Here is a 21,943-nt window from a genome sequence, read left to right on the forward strand (position 1 = left end):
AACTCAGGCAAAATACTGTGCATACCAAAGATTATATTTTACTTTTTAAAAATAAAGCAAAAGGTTTCCTTCTGGTGTCATTTTTAAAAACAAATGTGAATTATGACTTAGGATATTTAAAAGTAGGTTAATGAACCTCTGAAAAGGTAACCAGACAGCAAGAACAATTAATAGAGTGCTTTATAGTTTTAAAAGGGTGTCCTCACACTTATCTCAAATTAAGATCGTTATCTACCTAATTATAGAGGGTTGTGGAAAAAAAAAAGCAAATAAGCCAACCAACACAAAGAGATACAGAAATGTCTCCACCCACTAATGAAATTTTCAGAAGCTGGGGTACTCAAGAATGATTACTTGATGATAACAATTAAAGAATAAGAAGCAATGAGTCACCTAGCTATTTAAACTCAAAAAGAACATACTAAAAATTTCAAAGTCTCCACCAATTTTTTTTTTCATTTCCATAATTATCATTTACTTTTTTGTCTTCCAGGAGCTGGAGCATTCTCTTTAGAAAGGTGTTTCCCCCAAAGCTTCAAACCCATCTTTCCTGTCCCTCATTTTTATGGGCTCCTTAAATGTTTGTCCTGGACAATGGCCTCAGATCTTCTCAACAGTGCAATTTCCTCCAGCACAGCTTACAGAACAGCCTTGAGAGCAGCAGACCAGTCGTGAGGGTGCTGCTTTAAATATATTGTCTTACTTTTAAATTGACAAATATATTTTGATACAGGATTATAATAATAATATCACTGTTTAATTGCAAGAAGAGACAATCAACAATTTTAGGAACAGTCTCTTCTTTTTTCTCCCAATAGATAACATCCCCCCACCAAGGGCTGCTAGGTTCAGTGGTGAAATGTTTTTAATTTTTTTGTTTTGTTTTGCTTTTTTCTCTAATCCTCAATTAACCCCAAGAAATTATAGTGTTTGCTGAACTTGGCTTCCTGATTCTAAAACATAAAAATACCTTCATTTACTAAAGCCTGTAATGACAAGAGAAAAGCCTCTGACTAACGGATTCCTTGGGAACTTAAATGTAAATGGAAAACCATTGAGTAATTTTCTATATATGTATCTTTGGTTATGAAAAGTACTAAGAAATTAGTTTTGTATTCGGGTATAAAAAAGAGGGAAAAAAAGAGAATGCCCTAGAAGTAACTGTTCACCAGACTATATTCCTTTTAGAAAAGAATTACTGAGACTCACTGCATAGCAAGAAGCCTAAAGCTCAAATAAGTAAACACTGCTCTGTCCAGGAAGTTGATCTGACAGGAGCATACAAAGAAAAGGAGAGCTCGCACCTGAGGTGTCAGCATTCATAACAGAAAGAAAAATCAGACATTATTTAACTTTATATGCAAATAGATCACTATAAAAGGGAAAAGGCCAAATGAATGATCCCAAAGAGTTGAATCAATCATTTTTTCACCAAATGACTGGACTGTAAGCTGGCAGCTTTGCTCTGAGGGAAAAAACTGCTGAAACAGCACGATAAGGGATAAAAACCAACTCTGTTTTTAATCAGAAGTATTTCCAATAGGTCTAGAATTATGAGTTCTAAACAAGAAGAAAGGTTACGGTGTGTAACCAAGCACTGCTGCTCCACGGGACAGCAGCCCAGGTTCCAAGATGAGGCGCCGAGTACATTTAATAGGCCACTTGTCAACTGACCTGAAGCTTCCACGCTAACCAAGCCGAAGGAGCTAATCCACCTGACGGCTTGAATGTCAGGCTTGGGATTGGAAACTCAATTTGGTAGCAAATTGGAATCAGATGTGATGGTAATAAAGTGAGAGAAATGAAGGCACTGTGGCCAAGACCTTGTGAACAGTAGCTGAAAAGGGCTGCAAATACCAAGCAGACTAAGCAATTGCAGCCTGAGTGAGGAGCGGCTCCAATACACGGGGACCGCAGCCTGGTAAGTCTGTACTGGTCAGACGTAAATGAGCAGCATCAAGGCACTTACTGCCAAAGCCCCTGTGTACTCGGTGTGTGTGTCCTCGTTTCATTTCCTTAATGTCAGGATAAGGTCACTAACACATACTTAGGTAATTAGACAACACATGTGGTATTGATCCCAGTCACAAACCAAAGTGTGCTTAGTGTATTAGAAGCATGCATTAAAAATTTAGCATCAGGTAAGAATTAAAGGAGGGCTAAAGGAAGATGGGGAGAGAAAAAGGGCAGAAGCATCAATCTGAACTAAATAATACATAATTATTAATCATCACATGGATTAAAGAAATTACTAAGAGTACATTTGAGATTAAATTCTTAAACTTTTTCACTTTTATGGATTACTCAGTGATGTGTAATATTTTTTAGAATGCTGTATATCATTAGTTGCTTAATAGTATAGTATCCTTTACTCTTCCTTTCTAAAAGTGTTAACTAGCAAGTATGTACATTGAAAATAAAGATAAAGGTAATATTGTCTAAGAACCCTCCTGTTTTCTTTTGATTCCTTGATAGGACTGAAGGCACCCCAGGGTTCCCCAAATCAAGGAAGAGAATTTCTGGGAGTCCAAGAAGAAAAGAGGGTCACAACAAATGATTGTGGGCCTCACAAGGAGAAAATAACTTGTTTCATCCATAAAGACAGTAGAGAACACTGCCATATTTAGTATGTGCAACAATTTCCACAATGGTAATTTTAAAAATATTTACACTATTCAATGAGTTAATAGATATACATACACAAATAGAATAATATTGCTACACAGACCACATATACTGACAATTAAGTTCGCAAACTTGTTGCAACAATGTTGCTAACCTTTTTTTTGATAGCTGGGGGATTATTCACTATGAATTTGTACCAACTGGACAGTTAACCATGCTTACAATTTGGAAGTGCTGAAAAGGCTGTGTGAAAAAGTTAGACGACCTGAACTTTTCGCCAACAATTCATCGCTCTTGCATCACGACAATGCACCAGCTCACACAGCACTGTCTGTGAGGGAGTTTTTACCCAGTAAACAAATGACTGTATTTGAACACCCTTCCTACTCACCTGATCTGGCCCCCAGTGACCTCTTTCTTTACCCAAACATGAAGGAAATATTGAAAGGAAGACATTTTGATGACAGGACATCAAGGGTAATACAACAGCAGCTCTGATGGCCATTCCAGAAAAAGAGTTCCAAAATTGCTGTAAAGGGTGGACTAGGCACTGGTGTTGGTGCATAGCTTCCCAAGGCGAGGACTTCCAAAGTGACCACAGTGATATTCAGCAATGAGGCATGTAGAACTTTTCCTAGGATGAGTTTGCAAACTTAATTTTCAGAACTTGGACTTAGGAAATCTTTGAACTACTCTTTTTAACTGATAGGTCAGTTTTTGATTTAGAAGAGAAGGGAGACTTACATATATTATATTACACATAATATATGTAGATATCCCCTCCTCCAAGAGGTGGAGCTTAATTCTCTTTCCCTTGAGAATGGGATGGACAGCACGTTTTCAGTAAAGAAACATCATCTTAAACAAGCGATTACGGCTCACAACACCAGTGATAAGTCCCATTGATGTCCTTTGTCCACGGTATGATGTGAAGAAGGGACTTCACCTTTATGGCATTCTCCCTAAGTACCTTTAACTCTGGTGTAACTGTGAAAAAACAGCAGGCAAACCCAAACTGAGGGAGAATCTACAAAATATGTGACCAGCGCTCTTTGAAACTGTCAAGGTGGACAAACAGGGAACAAATGAGAAACTGTCACAGGTCAGAGGACACTAAAGAGAAATGATGACTAAACGCAATGTAGGATCCCAGATTGGGTTCTGGATCACAAGAAGGGCATTAATAGAAAACCAGGTGATATGTGACTAAAATTTATAGTTTAGTTAATAGTAATGTACCAATGTTAATCTCATAGTTTTGACAAATGTATTACGGTTGGGTAAGATGAAACTAATTCGGGAAACTGGTGGCAGGGTATGTAGGAATTCTCTCTCATCAATTTTCTAGAGAGAGGTAGGGAGAGATGAAGACAGGTAGGGGTGGAAATTAAGGTAGAGAATGGAAGGGGTGTGCAAAAAATATGTAAATATTCAAAGCTTATTTTAAGGCAATACTGAATCGCAATTTTTGGAAGGTTATAGAAGTAGTCTAAGTGACAGGAGATTGTGACTAGGACAATCTAAAGATAGTGAAAAGCAGTCCCATTTGAAATATGTTTTTATAGAATTTACAAAAGAACTAGACATGAAACGTGAAAGAGAAAGCAAAAAACAGTCAAAAGTTTTTGGCCTGAGCAAAAGAAATTGGAGGCAAGAACAGTTCTGTTTGAACACGTAATATTCAAGATATCTATAAGCATTCCAAATAGAAATTTCCAAATAGGCAGTAGGACTTAAGAAACTGAGTTCAGGAGAAAGGTCAGGGCTAGAGATAGACTTCGGAGCCATGGTCATACAAGTTGGTCCACAGAGCCATGGGACTGACAGAGATAGGAGGAGAGAACAGGTAGAAAAAGGAGAAGAGGCACACCTTCGTACAGGGAGAGCCACAGACAGGTCAACATTGAACGCCTGAAAGTGGGGAGAACTGTGCTGCATGTTGATAACCGGTATGTTGGGCTCCACAGTGAATGGGGTTCTTAAAACCATAGCAACTGAATGAGGCTAACAAGCAAAAACTATTGAGTGGATACCAATTCTCACGCAGGTGACAAAACAGAGGTCAGAAAATGGCAGGTAGCAGGACAGTGAACCCCAGAGATGATGGCCACACCCAGGCAATAGCCCAGTGAGGACACTCTGCCACTGAGTGCTCAACTCCAGCTCAGACCCCGGGGAGGAACTCTTAAATGTCCCAGCACATTTCTTTCATCATTCCAGGCAGGCAGCCATTTCCTGTGACTGACACTGTGATCACACCTGAGTCTTTGCCCCAGCTGTCCAGGGAGCAGGAAAAAGGAATACTGGCTGGCTCCCTCCCCCAGCATAGTGGGAGGTGGGACTAAGTCTACCAAGATTCATACTCGAATTAAAAAAAAGGGAAGAGGATTTGGAAGTTCAGCAACTCCTTCTCTCCAAAGAGAAACCCTGCAAACAAATAGAATGGCAGTGTCCAGCACATACCATTTCCTCACTACGTTCCAGAAACCATTAGATTTAAAGTTCATGTGTTTCTCCATCATTGTCATTCCTTAATTAGTCATCGGTGGCCTTACCCTATCATCGAGGGTTACTGCAACTACTCTGCACTGACAGACAAACCATTAATTTAGGGAGAGAGTTCAAAGAGCCAAGATGTACAAGGGCAGTGTCTCAAGTCCTGCTAGGAACACATTAGGAGGAAACAAAATCAACAGATTTAAAAGCTATTTTGGGAAACATACGCACACATGCACGCACCTACGCACACATGCACGCACCTACACACACACACACACACACACACACACACACAGTCTCAAAACAAAAGCAGTATCACCAGGTACAAGATTATGCAGTATAACTTGAATGTGTAAATGCTAACAGGAGAGAGAAAATAAAAGCGGATGAGGTAATTCAGGTCAAGCAGGAGTTCTGAATGCAGCCTGGCTACCCATTAATGTCACCCAGGGAGCTGTTAAAAAAACCAATGCCTGAACCCCACCCCTAGAGAATCTAGAGAGAAGTGTTTGTGTAAGTTATTTAGTAGAGGTTAGTACTTTAACTCCCCTTAAGGACTATTTACATAAACCGTTTGCCTTTAGATCTTTTTCTTTATGGAATATTACTTTTCTAGGCTGTCATTACAGTAGTGACAATATGGATTTTTAGTTATTTCCTTTGCAAGTGGAAAGCATTGTAGGGCAAGGAAATGTACCTTACCTGGAACTCCCCTTACTTGATAAGAGTATAAAATTAGCTAGAGGAACAGGCTCATCCATGAGTGGTTCTCTAAAGAAATGCTTTTGGACCCATTTTCTCCGGCCTCCATTCCTGAGTCACTTGTGAAAGCAGAAGCAGAGGACAGAAAAGTTCACACAGAAGAACCAGATCTTCCATGAAGGCCTGGTTCTGAATCAGAGCAGCAGGCAAAAGGGCTTATGTTCAAAAAACTCTGGAAAAACCCAGTGAACTGCCCATCAGGTACATGGCTTTCTGCAAAAAAAAAAACAAACCTGTAGAGTAAAGCTGGAAAAACAGTAGGTAGAGCTCCGCTGGGACACTCAAACCATCCAACTTGTGAAATACCACTAAAATACCTAGTGAGAATGTGAGATGGATGGAGAATCCTAAAGGACCTCCCCTTTCTTGCAGGTCTTACTTCATTCTGTTTTTCTATCTATAACCATAATGCACTTTAATATATGTACTTTTGGTAGTAAAGGTCAACAAAGTAAACCATAAAAGGTACGCACAAAATGTTTGCTGGTTGTCACTTAAATTTTATTTGATCAAAACCGCATATTCATTTTCTTGGAAAATCAAAAGAAAGTAGTTACCTTCTTCCTTTCTTTCCAAGTTGACTTATTCTATCAGGAACCCAAACAAACAGCCATCAACCTCAAGACTTTGGCATAGTCAGTTAGGCCATTTCTATAGACACAGCTTCTGAGTTACAATAAGGGTGTCTGTCTCTTTTGGTTCTATAAGCTCTCATGAAAAACATAGTCTATGTATTTTATAACAAAATCACCTGTCTGCCTGGCAGGACAAGTGTTCCCATGGAAAACCCAGAGGAGATTAGCAATTGCCCAGGGTCACAAAGCCAGAAGGTTCAAATTTTGCTTCCAAAATTGTATCATCCAGTCCCAATTATTCCCCCTACACTCCATTGTGAGAGTGGGACAGAATGGTGATGTGAGCAACTGAGAGAGGGGTTTAAATGAATACACAAGTGGAGAGGGCTAGCATTGATATTTTGTTTTAAAAAGAGGGCAACTTTTCCTCTAACGAGGAAGAAAAGTACAGGTGAAAACAGGTACCCTTTGAGAGGAGCAAAATAAAACTGAAGCAATTCACTCAGAGTTCCACAATTTTAGAAACACAGAAAGCAAAATCTTTTGTCAACGGGGAAGGCAAGGGGCACATTTGGGGATTAAAGCAAGCAAAATAGGTTTCCTTTAGTCTGTCACACACTTTTTATAAAGGCCAATGTGGCAGATGCTGTTCCAGGCATTGGGGATAAAGGACTTTGCTTGTTGTAAAATATAGTGTGGAAAGGCCTGGGATAGAGAAAGGTCTTTTCAAAGGACACAGCAGTACCAAGAGAGGGAGTGATCAGTTTGAGGAGGGTCAGGACTGTTTCTTGCCCAGTCATGCTCCCAATTATCCATGACAACAAAATCCAGTGGAACTGACATTATTCTCAACCTCAAGGCTCAGCTTAGGTTAAATTTAGCTAATGACAAAGCTCATTGGTTGACCCAAGGAATTGGTTCAAAGGAGGCATGTGATTCACTCTGGGAAAACAAGATGCAAAACAGTGTTTGTTCCAGACTCCTGGGAAAGAACTTTCCTTTTTCCAAGAGAACTAGCAGGAAAAGAAGGAACATTAACCCCAGGAAGCTAACAGCTACCACAGGGGTAGACATCAAAGGTGGCAGAAAAGAAACACAGATAGAAACTGGGTCTTGGGTGATATCTTTGAAACAATGGATCTAACTAACTTTGCCTACTACATGGATTTTTCAGTTACATCAGCCAATCAAGTCCTTTTATTGTTTAAACCAGTTTAACTTGTGTTGTCTCGTTCTTGAGATCAAATATTCCCAAGTGACACAATACTTGAGCCTCGTCTTTCTTAAATTGTCTGAGAGTTGGCTAGGCAGCCGCAGGAGTGGGCGAGGAAAGGGACATTCCGGAAGAGGGAACAGATGTAACCAAGCCGGGTGGAGTGCAACACACAGAGCTCTTGGGAAAACTGGAATGGTTGGAACAGAGGGTAGTAAGAAATACCAACAAGACATGAAAAGGGAGGCAGGGACAGAGCCAAACATAGAAGGTTTTGGAAGGGTCTGCCTTTTATCTTATAGGCAATCAGGAGATCATGGATCATTTTAAATAGGAAAACAATATGGTCAAATCAGCATGTTGAAAAGGATCGCTCTGGCATCAGGGTGGAGGACAAATGGGAAAGGAATTAGGAGACTTATTCAATTGTCCAGGATGCATGGCCAAGTGTCAGGACCAAGAAAAAGAGGCAGTGGGGTGGGAGAGCAGGGGCAGATTCAAGAGACAAATGTGTGCACAGAATCTACAGGAGTGGAGAAGAAATGCTCAACTTCCGGGAAGGTTTAGAACCTTAGGAACTAAGGGCAGGGTGCCCCATCTGGAGGTGAGGAGAAAGGGCTGTCCTGGGGCCTTTCAGAACTTACATAAGGAAAATCTGAACGTGGATGAGGGGATAGCAAAACCGTGTAAGTTAGGCCAGAGGGGCCCTGATGGGCAGGAAAGTTGCAACGTAAGATATAAAGAGCAAAGGCTGGCATCCCAGGTCATTTTTGCATGGATGTTAAATACCAAACCCCTTTTCTACGTCATAATTTTTACACAAATGGTGGAAATCGTTTTTCTTTACTGCGCTCATTTGCCTTCATCTGCTTAGTAACAATACCTAGCATTTACTGCAGAGGTACTGTACATTATCTTATTTAATCTTCACAATTATTTCCATTTTACTGAACTGAGACACAGACAGGTTAAGTAGCTTACACAAGGTCATGGAGCTGGGTAAGTGGATTAGCTTGTCTTTGTATCCACACCAGCCCAAGTTCAGAGCAGTTTAATTATTTCCCACAACAGAGAAAGATTTGGTGTATGTGCACCATGGGATGCCCCTCACCAAGGATAGCAAGCTGCATTCATAGTTGATAGCACACTGACAATCACTCTGAGAAAGGAGCGACAAAAAAGATCTTTGCAGCTCTTTCTAAGCAAATTTCACACTGAAATTACTTTTATAGACACTGATTTTACTTGAAGCAAAACCTTGCAAATATGTTACTTTTAACATAGACCTTTTAAAGTAGAGAAGCGTAACAAGTCAAATAATCAGCTAACCTCAAGTAAATGAGCAAAGGAACCAAGCTTCCTTTCCAACCAATTACTGTGGTTTCTGGTGCTTCCTAACATGTTACACCCTTGACGTCAAAAAACCAAGCTTGGGAATCAAATATTTATATACCTACTGCCTTCCAATTCAGTGTTATGTATGGGACGTCTGCCTCCTAAGTCAAAAGTTTCCATGCTTCTCTGCAGGGTTTGCTGAGTAATAACTAGAACTTATATTAATAACATCTCCAGTTTACGGCATGCCCACTACATACTAAGTGAAGTGCATTTATTTCCTCAAGGTTAATAGTTCCCATTCCATAGTCATATCGTATTTTGTGTGCTTATTTTGTTCTCAGAGAACAGAGGAATTATCTGTTTCAAGCTAACGTGTCTGTGATTTTTGAAACTGAATAAACTAGTTTTGATCAAATTAGAGAAGCCACAGTCCTTCACAACAAAAGAAGCTAAACAAGAAAACATATATGAGAACTGAAACTTATATTAAAAAAATACCATATTTAAGTCAGTTATATACTTCATAGTAATTAAATGAACATGACTTAGATTTAAGTATACCTATATTCTAATCTTAGCTAATGCTAGAAAGTATCCTTGAAAAATTTCCTTAACTTCTATAGGGCTCAGTTTTCTAAATTATAAAAGAGGATATTACAGTGTATGTCATAAGGTGTTAAGAAGATTATTGAAAATACAGGCCCTGCATTGAAACCCGAGAGCACCATAGATGTCAGCGGTTGCTATCTAAGCCTTCTGCTCACATTAGATGAGGCACCCCAGAGCACAAGTGGGAGCTCAGATAAAAAGAAGTGGGTAAAATCAAAGAGCAAGAGTACAGGACCCCTGCCTCTTCCTCTCTGGATGCAGAACCTGGGCCCAGCTCTGTGAAACAACTGGAAGATCCTAAACTAATCAGGCTTCAGTGAAATCACACACCCAGTTACTGATCAGCAGGAAAATTCCTTTAGCAGAAGGGGATCAAACAGAGATGCTAGATATTTAGAATTTTAATTGCCTTTAAGACAGTGCACGTTTAGAGGTCCTTTAGGACTATAAAATTAAGGTCATCCTGGACAAGTTTCGTCATTTTCTTTTTTCCCTTAGAAGAAACTTATGAAGGCTCTTGATAAATACGCATAACAACCCTGACACTCAACTATGTTTCTTGTTACTCGAGAACGCCTGTGACCTACAGTGAGCTTAGATAAAAAGGCAACACCACACAGCTGTGCCCCACAAGGCTCCGCAATTTTTTCAGTCCTTCCATTCATTAGCAGCAAATTACAGTAAATTCAAAATATTGATCTGCACACCCCTATATGGGAGGAAAGTTACCATCGACTTTTTTTGCTTATTGTTGGGTACAATTCCCTGGAATCAATAAAAGCTACAATGTTCATAAGCTTCTAAAAAGCTAGTTAATATAGTGGATATGAAACACCTCTTTGGATCACTATAAATCTATAGGATTCTTCAACGGAACAGGGCAAACATCTTCAACGTTCAAAAGCCTTATTTGATTTTAGAATCTTCTCATTCTCCAGGAAAATGCTTTAGGAAAGAAGTAAAGACCAATGACTGGGAATAAAAATTAAGCAACTAAAAAGAAACCTGCCTAACTGATTCTCACTTTTCCCTTTCGGTTTCCTTGTATTTCCACACCAACATCACTGTCCAATCCAGAGTTCATCATTAAGAGTTATGATCATTTTAAAAAAATACATCTTAACACAGATGTAAGATGAGTTTTCTTGACAGTGGTTTCCAGGTGCCATCAGAGGAGTCCAGTTTGCCCATGAACAACATTTCAACCACCCCTAATTTAAAGAATCAATATCCTTTTATGAACCAATTTTTAAGGATCAGATCATTCAAAGGTCCCATTAAAACTACAGACAACATTAATGCAAAAAGAAAAAGACTTTTTATAGAACCAGGGAAGAGAATTGGATGAGACTATTTGACCAGCGATAATTAATTATTCAACTGTTGTTAATCATTTTTATTTACTAAGGACACCTCGCAGCTTAGCGGTCACTATTCTGAAAACCTATTTTAGTGCAGAAATTGACAGGCTAATCAGCTCAAGGGAGCTCTTGAAGTGCTACATGAAGCTAATACCCACAAGACTGCTTTCTTCTGACCATTCTTTTCCATCTAAATGCAAAAGACGACAGTTAAAATGTACATATAAAGTGTATGAAGACTTTGGAAGATTAATGACACCCATATTCAAATGGTCAATAATGTGACTTAAGCCTTTAATGGTAGTGAAATTTATTGTAAAGAGGTCACAGAATAAAATAAACAATTGGCTTGTTCCAGGTGTATTTTACTTCATAAGTAATAGGTCCTACCTAGTATGTGTTAAAGGGTATCCGACTTTTTTTAAAACTATGTTCTCCAATTACTATTTCAGATAACTCCAGTGGGTGGTATGCCAGAACTGGGAACTTCAAGACTGAAGAACAGAGGTTAGATAGGATCCCCTCTTTCCCACTTCACCCCTTCCCCTGTAACACCACTATGAAAACCGGTGCTGCTTTGGCCACTGCTACAGTGTTAAACATCAGCTTTGCTCTAGTACATGCCAGGCACTGGGCTACACATTTTCTCACACAGGATTTCATTTAAGGCTTACACCTACCGCACAATTACAGGAAGGGTTACCACCATTTTTTTTGTTTTGTTTTCTGATGGGAAAACTAAATCTTGGAAAAGCTATGTTGCGATTTGCCCAAGGTCAGAGGCTTCACATTAAGGATGGCAGAGCAAAGCAGCTGTGGTGACACTGTTCCAATACCACTCCAGCTCTAGATACTCAACCAACAAACATTTTTAAGTGAGAAATAATAAATCCTTGTTTGTTTAAGCCACTATTAGTTGAGTTTTCTGTCATTTGCAGCTAAATGCATTCCTGCTACTCTCCAAAAATAGTTAGTACTGAACTTGGCAAGTCAGTTTAGGAAGGGTGTTTTCAAGGGCATCAAGACAACTCTGGCACCACCAATTCTAAGCATTAGGAGGGTTGGTTAACCCTAAGAAAATGACCAAGTATTCCTTAAATTACGATTAGGTTCTATCAGAAAGAAAAGTTTTGAATCACTGGTTTCTGATCGGTCTATGTGGTTCCTTTTTTCCAAAATAGACTAGGCAGGGCTGTACAGTGTATGTTAACGACTTTGAAGTTAACCAAAGAGACTCCAGATTTAATGGCATCACATTTGAGGCCGTTAATTAGCAGAAAATATTACCTTGCTGTGAAGTTCCTTCCTTCCTTCCTTCCTTCCTTCCTTCCTTCCTTCCTTCCTTCCTTCCTTCCTTCCTTCCTTCCTTCCTTCCTTCCTTCCTTCCTTCCTTCCTTCCTTCCTTCCTTCCTTCCTTCCTTCCTTCCTTCCTTCCTTCCTTCCTTCCTTCCTTCCTTCCTTCCTTCCTTCCTTCCTTCCTTCCTTCCTTCCTTCCTTCCTTCCTTTTGCATTGAAAACAATAAAAGGCTTTGGGGTTTTAATTGCTTCTTCCCAAAGACTGAATTCTGTTCTCACCTCAAATACAGAATCCTCCCAAAGTCAAAATGATTCTTTACGATGCTTTTGGATCACAAGGACTACAAAAGCGGTGGATATTTAAATTTGAGACCTAAGAAAATTTTCTTACATGGCTTCTTATTTTTGTCAACCAATAACAACAATAACAACAACAACAATAACAATAATAATAATACATTGCAAGCCAGGAGGATTTTCCCATTATAATACGTGAATGTTTCCATGTGTAATTCAGGCATGAGTTTCCACTTTGGTTTCTATTATACTAATTAGGTTCTTTCTTTGAAAACTAAAAGCACACTAGATGTTATCGCATTGACACGATCACTGTATTTCACAGAAACTATGTGTGCTCACACTGAATTACACTGGATTACCTTGGAAACCTGAAATTGATAGTTGATTCTGGATTCACTGACTATAGAATAAAAGTGAAAAAACAACAACAGTAAAAACTGACTATACTGTAAAATAATATGAAGAAAGAGGGAAAATAAACTTTAGAACATTGAAGAATACAAAGTTATACGGAGCCTAAAGTATCTTTCAAAGCTGCACTATTTAGCTAGTCTGATGAATTTGTGTTAATGCTTTTAAATGGTTCTGTCACTTTAAATTATAGCAAAAAAATGGAAAATAAACTGAATTACACTAAATTGAATTATGCATCAATGAGAAAAAAACCAGTAACTAAGTAAAACAGACCACTAAAGAATTATGTCTCTTTTTTATTGAGATATAATTGACATATAACACTGTATAAGTTTAAGGTGTACACATATTGATTTGATACATTTATATTGCAATATGATTGCCATTGCAGCTAGCATTAAGCAACACCTCTATTGAGTTACATGATTATTTCCTGTAGCGGTGAAAACAATTGAGATCCAGTCTCTTAGCAAACTTAATGTTTACAACGCCTTTTGTGGCCTATAATCACTGTATTGTGTATCCTATCTCCAGGACTTATTTATCTACTAGTTGCAAGTTTGTACCTTTAAACAACATCTCTCCCACCCCCCTCAACCCCCCAGCCCCCGGTGACCACCACTCCTATGTTTTCGAGTTTGATTTTTTTAGATTCCACATATACCATGTTTCCCCAAAAGTAAGACCTAGCGGGACAATCAGCTCTAATGCGTCTTTTGGAGCAAAAATTAATATAAGACCTGGAATTATATTATATCATATTATATATATATAATATATATATATATATATATATATAATATTATAATTATATTAAAGACCTGATCTTATATTACAATAAAATAAGACTGGGTCTTATATTAATTTTTGATCCAAAAGATGTATTAGAGCTGATGATCTGGCTAGGTGTTGTTTTCGGGGAAACAAAGTAAGAGACTCTATGTCTCTTCTAAAGAATCTAGATATAAAAATCCTACGTGCTAAATGCTATACACTAGCTAACTGAATTAAGTTGCTAACCCACAGAGTCCTTAGTCCCACCAGCAGGAAAGTGTTGAGGTGGCAAAGACTCAAGGAGGCTGCTAAGCAGAGTGGCCCAGAAAACTGGCTTAGGAGTATGGCCTTGGGCAAATGACCAGCTCTGCAGCTTTCTTCCCTCACTGGAAATGACAGGTAATAAAAGCTCATAGTTTTGAGGTGATGATTAAATGATACACATAAAGTATCTAGAAAAGTGACTTGCACACATCGAGCACACTGATATTAGGTTATTATCGTATCTTAAATATTCATGCACAAATCTGACATTGCAACCCTAAAGTTTTACAATTTGAAAGTATAAAGTGTTCATCTACATAATAGGTTAGTTATGCTGATGTATCTTCTGTGCACCAAAGGACAGATAAAAACTAGTAATAAATTTAAATATTCTCTAAGCCGACTTGAATGAAAGCTTAGCGAATCTATTTTTGAATTTCTTATGGATACTCTCAGGTACTTTCCAAATAAGATTCAGTTACTTTAAAACTAAGCCAAAATAGATGACCTGGGGCAGTTGTAATTGCTCTTTGCAAAGCATGGCGTCCATCTAGGTGATAAACAAACTTCATAAAAAGCCAGATTCCATTTTTATTCACACACATGCTACATAAGTTGACATATGTTCTAAACATTCTATAGTCTATTTTAAGCAGGCCCTTTTTAGCTCATGTAGCTTTCATTACATTACAAGAGAGAAAGTATTTCGTGCTATGACCAGGAATAATGCTAGATTTGTTGTCCACTGTGTTTGCGTTCTGTATTTTTCTCAGTCTACCTTTCATCAATAAATAACAGTGTTGCTTTAACTAAAAAGTGTGGAAAATTCTGATTGAATTTTCCACTTCAAAGTACACAAAATCATTTCATCTAACATGCTGTGTTAGAAAATCTATGCTCCATTCTGACCTCCTGTTGCAGTCCATTTCAAGTATTGGTGATGCACTGTATCGCGCTGCATGGCTGGTGAAGGAGAGTAAACATATTGACCGAGAAATGTTTTGAAAAACCCCTATTCCACACAGATCCCAGCTACTGTCAAAAATCACAAAAATGTTTGTATTCAGTCTGTGCAAGAGCATGACAGAGCTCTAGGAGAAATTCCCACAATAAATAAGGCCAGCTACTTGCATAATTCTCCATCTGAGCTGGACTGTGTAGGGCTAGGGCGAAGGGGGAGCAAGATTCAGCCCCAATAATATGCTCAGAAGTGTATGAGAGAAGACGTTATTAACTGTGCCCTTCCTTTAACCTATTTGCAAGGTTAAAATAAAATTTAGCAGAAGAGATTACTGCCAGCAGTGAGAAAGCACAACTCAGCCGGCAGGCAAGGAACAGAAGGAAGGAAAGGTAATATATTGATTGACCTTTCTCTCCAATTGCAGTCTAGGAAGCTAGCTATATTTTTTCTTATTTGGGGGGATATGGCAGCTGACCTAGCTTATTTTCCTGGACTAGCAAGCCGGGAGAGTCCTTGGACAAGTTAGGCAGCTGAGACCAGTACACACCTTCAAAGGCATCACAGTACATTAACACTGTTCTAAGTAGGAGACCCTAAGCAGTGACGCTGCAATCAGATAGACTTGTGGGTTAGAGCTCTTCCTTCACCCCCAAAGTGCAAGCTTCCTTATCAGAAAGAAGTGGGGGAAATGTTTTCCAGGTGTGCAGAACGGCAGCTAATATGAATTATTCATATTCCCTGAAATAAAGAGCAACAGCGTCCATTTAACTCAACATTTCCCAAAGAACTTTGTTAATGGGTGTTACTTGACAAGAAAAACATCCAATTCCTTGACCAAAGGTTCTATATTCAAATCAGTTTGAGAAACACCTAATTAAATATAGCTCAGAGAACTGACTTACTGAAAGATTTCCACAAGATTTTTACAATTATCAGCATTTCATTTAACAAGAGCAAGGGCCATGATCAGCAGTGTTTCCCAAATGAATTAGACCAAGGAACACTTTTTTTTTTGAAGGGGGGGGGACACATATGTACACAGTACATGCTTTGAGAAATGTAGGTTTATCTGAGTCTTCATTTTAGTACAATGATATGATGACCGTAAGAAAATAGGCACCAAACTATTACCATGTTCTATACGACTTACTACACTTAGTAACTTTGAATTTCAGTCATGTTTTACACTGTGATGAAAGAGGTAGGTGTCCTATGCTGCAATTCAATAAACTGTTTTCAGCACACCTTGCAGGACTGCACAACAAATCCAAGAGAACACTGAAAATGAGAACTACGCAACAATTCCTTGTGCACCACAGGGATTCAATCTCTAAAGAAATGAACACAAAGCCTAAAAACACGTGACTACCATACCATAGCCCTGTGTTAAAGATAAACCCAGGAACTGTTACCACACACATGCGTTTATAGCTGACAGAATAACACAACTGGGCCCCTATTTATCAATGGTCAAGGCTTATCTTTGTTCTTTTTCTCCCATTGGCAAACTTCCTGATCTCCTTGGACAAATTTCCTATTTCTGAGACTTCCACTTCCACCTAGGATGTAGACAATCACAAAAGACCATTACTCTGAACAATAGGAATGAAGATATGAGGAAAAGCTAGAAATAAAAAGAACGTTGTACAATTTTCTGGTTCCTCCCTAACCCATCTACGGCAGCTTCCTCCTCTTTCTGTCACGCTACCAGGGTTGAGAGCTAGCCATGGGCCCCTGCCTTCCTTTCAAGAGTGTATCACTTTCTGGAATTTACCTTATCTTTTCACATGAGCTTTTAAACTTATGATTGTATAGCTTACTCAGCTTCTTTTAAATGATACGGTAACAGAATGGTGTCTACATTGTAAGTGAAAGAGGAAGCCTCAGAAATAGATTTCGCTTCTCCATGTGTCTATAATTTTGAGTACATGCTAAACACTTAGAAACTGAGGTAAATAATATTTAGCTCCAGAAAAAGGTGCGTCTCTCCTATGTCATACCACTTGAGTAGGGTGCTGGATTATGGTGCCCTCTCCTTGACCTGCATCTGGGTATTGTTGTAACACATGGTCAAGAAAAGAAAAAGGCAATACAAGCAGATGCAGAGATAGGCAAGATCTTGGCGTCATCGAAGACTCAAACGTAACTATGCTAAAGGATATAGCGGCAAACACGTATGACAACATGAATAGAGACATAGGAAATTTCAATAGAGACACAGAAACAACAACAATAATAAACAAAAGGGAAATGCTAGACTGAAAGATATCAGAATGAAACGGACTTAGCAGCTGACTGAACAAAGTTTACGTCAAAATGATAGAATTATCCAAAATGAATCACTAAGAGAACAATGCTAACAACAAAAACAAAGAAAGAGTGTCTAAGACATATGGGACTATATCAAACTGCCCAACACGGGTATAAATGGAGTCCTACAAGGAGAGGATAGAAGATGAGGTAGAAAGTATATCTGATTAGATAATGGCTAAAGACTTTCCAAAAATTAATGCAAGGTATCAAACCACATATCTGAGAGTCTCAGTGAATCCTGAGCAGAATAAACACAAAGAAAACCATAGGTGGGCACATCTTAGTCAAATCTTTTTTAGGCAGGGAGTAGGTAAATATGTGTGAAGTAATGGGAAGCGAGTACCTATAAAACAAATTAATGTAAAAAAAATGTTAAAACAGGCAATGGAGTTATGAAGATACTCAAGCCACTGACAAAAAGTATCCTGGTCTCTGGGCAATGGCCAGCAAGTGTGTCTGAGCTGGTCAGGTTGCTCTTCTCAAGTACTACTGGGAAACAAACTCCTTCCAAAACCATATCAGAATCCACAGAATCCCCAGGCAAGATAACACTTGTCTGAATTACTTTTTTAGAGTTGCTGGTTATGTTTTGATTTGTTTTCCTTTTTGCCTGAGGGGTGGAGGGATACGGAGACAAACAAGATACAGAAGTTCCTTGAAGGCAAAGAGATGATTTCTGTAGTTCTTCATAAATCTAGAGCCAAATTGGGTAACCTGTACTTAACCCACTCTTTGATCTTTTCACCTCTAAATTAAAAAGATTTCCTATACCCTTCCTCCAAATAAATTGCTAATCTCATCTTGGCCAATTGCCTGGTACCTAAGTCTTTGGGAAGCACAGCTCTGATGACTCTGAGAAAAGTCAACAAATGCAATTCACCAGTTTTTTTTTAAAGCACTTGGGGATAATCCACCTAAGGACAAGAGAGGTGGGGCTGCAACAATTCACCTATGTATACTTAACCTTTGCCAACTGGAAAAAGAGAGAGAGAGAGAGAGAGAGAGAGAGAGAGAGAGAGAGAGAGAGAGAGAGAGAACAATAACTACTGCAAAAATCTGTGTTAGCAATGAGAAATGAGCCAAGCTAGTTTTTTATCCTTAATGGTTTTGGTCATAACATTCAAATGGACTTAAAATAGAAATTCCAGCTATTGAAATATTAAAAGCCACAGTGATTGCAGTCTTTATACTTGTTCCTTATTTGACCTATATTTTGAAGACCAATCCTATCTTCTTAAAAACAAAGGGAAAAAAATGTCATTTTACTGGATAATAAATGAGCAATATCAGGAAAGACACAAGATCAAAATAAAAACAATAAAAATTAAAACCATTATGAAAATTGCTAAAAGGATAGCACAAGGGGTCGTTTGGGGTACTAGAGATGCTCTGATTTTTATTTTATTTTTTCAATCTTGGTGCTATTCCTTGGGTATAGTCAGTGTATGAAAATTCATTGATATCTGTACTTTTGGATATGTGTTTCTCTTACAGAAAAAAAACAATGTCTAAGATCTGTGGGACAATATCAAACTTAAAATATCTTCACTTTTCTGTATAGATGTTATACTTCTATAAAAAGATGTTTTAAAAGAGATTGGGAATGATTCTTCAAAAGGCAGCTGGCTATACTCACCTTCAAGTCTAAGCACTAAATCCCAATGCCTGGACACAGAATGGATATGTTCAGTTTGTGCTAAGTATTGTTAGCTGTTGAATCAGCTCCAGTTCCTGAGGACTGTATGCCTCACTGTTGTCCACAATCTCTTGTCCTCAAGCCCTGCTCAGCTCCTGGAGACGCATACCTATGGCTCTTTACGGAGTCAATCCAGCTCATATGTGGTCTTCCTCTTTTCCTGCTGCCTTCTTTTTATCCCAGCATTACTGTCTTTTCCAAAGACCCCCCCTGCCTGAAGTAGGACAGCTTCAGTTTTGTCATTTTTGCGTCCAGAGATGTTTTGGGCTTAATTTGCTGTAGAACCTACTTGTTTATTAACTGAATTTCAAAAGATAGGGTTTAGCCCTGCAACTGTGAGTGTTTTAGTACTGTGCTTATGTCATCCCTTATAGAGAGCATCATGGGACAGAAACAAGTAGAATCCACTTTCCTTGGAAATTACTTGTATGCATCTGAGTAGAGAGAGGACAGGCTGAAAACATTGAGGTGTTCTTTGCCCATATTTCGATTGAATTGTTAGGGGTCTGACAAGCCAAAAGAGAGAAAAATTCTTGTATACTGGGAGAGATAAATGTAGGAACAATGAGGAGAATAAACACTTTTCAGACAGCTTTGCAGCATTCCTAGGTCCATAGTAGTGTGGCAACAAGTGGCATGAGAGGGGTATGTAGGTCAAAGGATGTCTCTGACACTTGAGGCAAAAAGAGTATCACCTTGGATATAGTGATTGGCTTCCTTCAGAAACCTGAGGAATTCTGCCCAGTACAGGCCATCCCCTGGGAAAGAAGCTGACCCCCAGTTAGATGGTGGTGGCAAACAGTGTGGCATGGTGGCTCAGTGCAGGGACTAACTGACTCTGAATCCTGGCTTCACCTTTTACTAGCTCCGTGACCTTGTGCTAGTTGTTTGACCTCTGTGCTGTCCTACCAAAGGCAGTGAATTGTTGTGCACAAGTTTGCCAGGCAAACAAATCACAATAGAAGTGTAGTCCAAACATGCAACATGAGGCTCTTCTTGAGCATGAAAAAAGGGAATTGATCATTTGGAATGTGGGCAAATATTACCTTTTTCTTGTGATGTATATTATCATAACTTTGCCCTGCAAACTGGCACATGTTGTCCATAAAAGCTGAGATCAAACATTTAAGACAGCTGTCCAAGAGAATTAAAGAATGGCTAGAGGAGAGATGAAAATATGGTCCAAACCATGTAGGTGTCTGTCTGTCTGTCTATCTATCTATCTATCTATCTATCTATCTATCTATCTATCTATCTATCATCTGTCTATTTATTTATGTCTAACGCCTGAAGCTCAATCTGTTTTATCCTTTGATTACAGGAGGTTGCCTTAAATTCACTGAAAGACTTTTCTGCTTTCCTTACTGAGTTATCTGTGCCCCTCTGCCAGTCATAACAGAAGCAACTAATTACAGTAAAATCAATGAAAGGTAGAGAGGTTTTTCCTATGCCTTAGATACATCTAATACCTGTAGCAATTTTTAGAATGTTTGACATTTCTACTGTTTTTACTTTTAAAGGTTTACGTTTTTCATTATGTTCTTTCTAGCAGCATAACTTAATGCCCAGTAAAAATGACAGAAGTTTTTGTGTTTCAGGGTTGGCCATTGTGTTCTGTTCCTTGATCTGGGTGCTTGGTTGCACAGGATTTTCAGTTTATAGAAAATCATCAAGCTGTACCCTTGTGAATGTACGCTGTATTTCAATGAAAAGTTTTACACACATGCACACACTAGTACGTACAATTTCAAAAACAGAAACAAAAACTTATCAGCTTCCACAGAAAGGAAGTCGTTGTGACTCTCAGGCATGTGTCAAGTGTGTGGAAAGCATCTCTTCTCACTCACCACTTCCGTTACGCTCATTGGAGGCAGAAAGACATGATGGTTAAGAACAGTGATCCAAGAGCCAGACTGCCTGGGCTTGAATCCTGGCTTCCATTTTACTAGCTTTGTGGTCTTGTGGAAGTGGTTTGATTGCACCGTGCCTCAGTTTCCTCACCTGCAAAACGGCGACGACAGTACTGCCCTCCTGAGGTTGCTATGAGGAGTAAAGGAGTTCGTCCTGTGTATACAGCACCTGGAACCATGTTTGTCACATGTGAGGGCTGCCTAAGTGTTAGCTATTCCATTTGTACTAGCAATACTTCTGTCACACGTGGCTGCTTCCACTTCTGGAACATTTAAGTCTCTTTTAATAGTATTTCTTGGCCTATCTATTTTTACGTGGGGAAATTCAAGTGTAGAGGTGAGGGTAGGGTTACTCATACTCCTTAGTTCAGAGCACATTATTGGCACCTATCGCTTTATTTACTTGTATCTACTTTCCACTCCTATGCCCCCCACCTCTTCCCTGCCCCCAAGCAGCATTTCTTTCTAATGTGCCTGATGGATATTCAGTTATTTGTATGAGCTCTTAGAAAATGTAAATTGTATGGTGGGCATGTATTTTTAATTGACATTAAAAGTATGGTTCTAGAGAATTCATTTTTTTAATCTTGTTTTCATGCAGTAATATGTTTTAGGGACCATCTGCATTGCTATTTGCCCCTGCAGGCTGTTGCTTCTAACTCTTGGATGTTATACAATGGTATTCATCCTATTTTCCCAATCACTCTCTCAATTGTCAACACCTGTAGCACTCCAAACTCACTTGTACAACCACAATGCTGCAAGCAGCGTCTATGTCCTCAGACACAGGCCACTTCTTTCAGGTTGGAATTGGTGGGTCATAGTGCAGACTGTGTCTAATTTAACTACCATGTTTCCCAAAAAATAAACCTAGCCGGCCCATCAGCTCTAATATGTCTTTTGGAGCAAAAATTAATATAAGACCCGGTCTCATTATAACATAATATAAGATCCGGTCTTATATAATATAATATAAGACTGGGTCTTATATAAGACCAGATATAATATGATATGATATGATATGATATGATAT

General features: G+C 38.8%; 1 protein-coding gene across 13 annotated transcripts in view; it reads right to left on the minus strand.

The window, feature by feature from the left end:
- The window catches only part of MAST4 (microtubule associated serine/threonine kinase family member 4), a gene marked incomplete at its 5' end in the record, with an annotated part of 545,031 nt that overhangs the window by 259,053 nt on the left and 264,035 nt on the right, over positions 1 to 21,943 (minus strand). The gene's annotated exons all lie outside the window — the stretch shown is intronic.

Source organism: Rhinolophus hipposideros (assembly GCF_964194185.1).
Source record: "Rhinolophus hipposideros genome assembly, chromosome: 7".
In the NCBI taxonomy this organism is placed as follows: Eukaryota; Metazoa; Chordata; class Mammalia; order Chiroptera; family Rhinolophidae; genus Rhinolophus; species Rhinolophus hipposideros.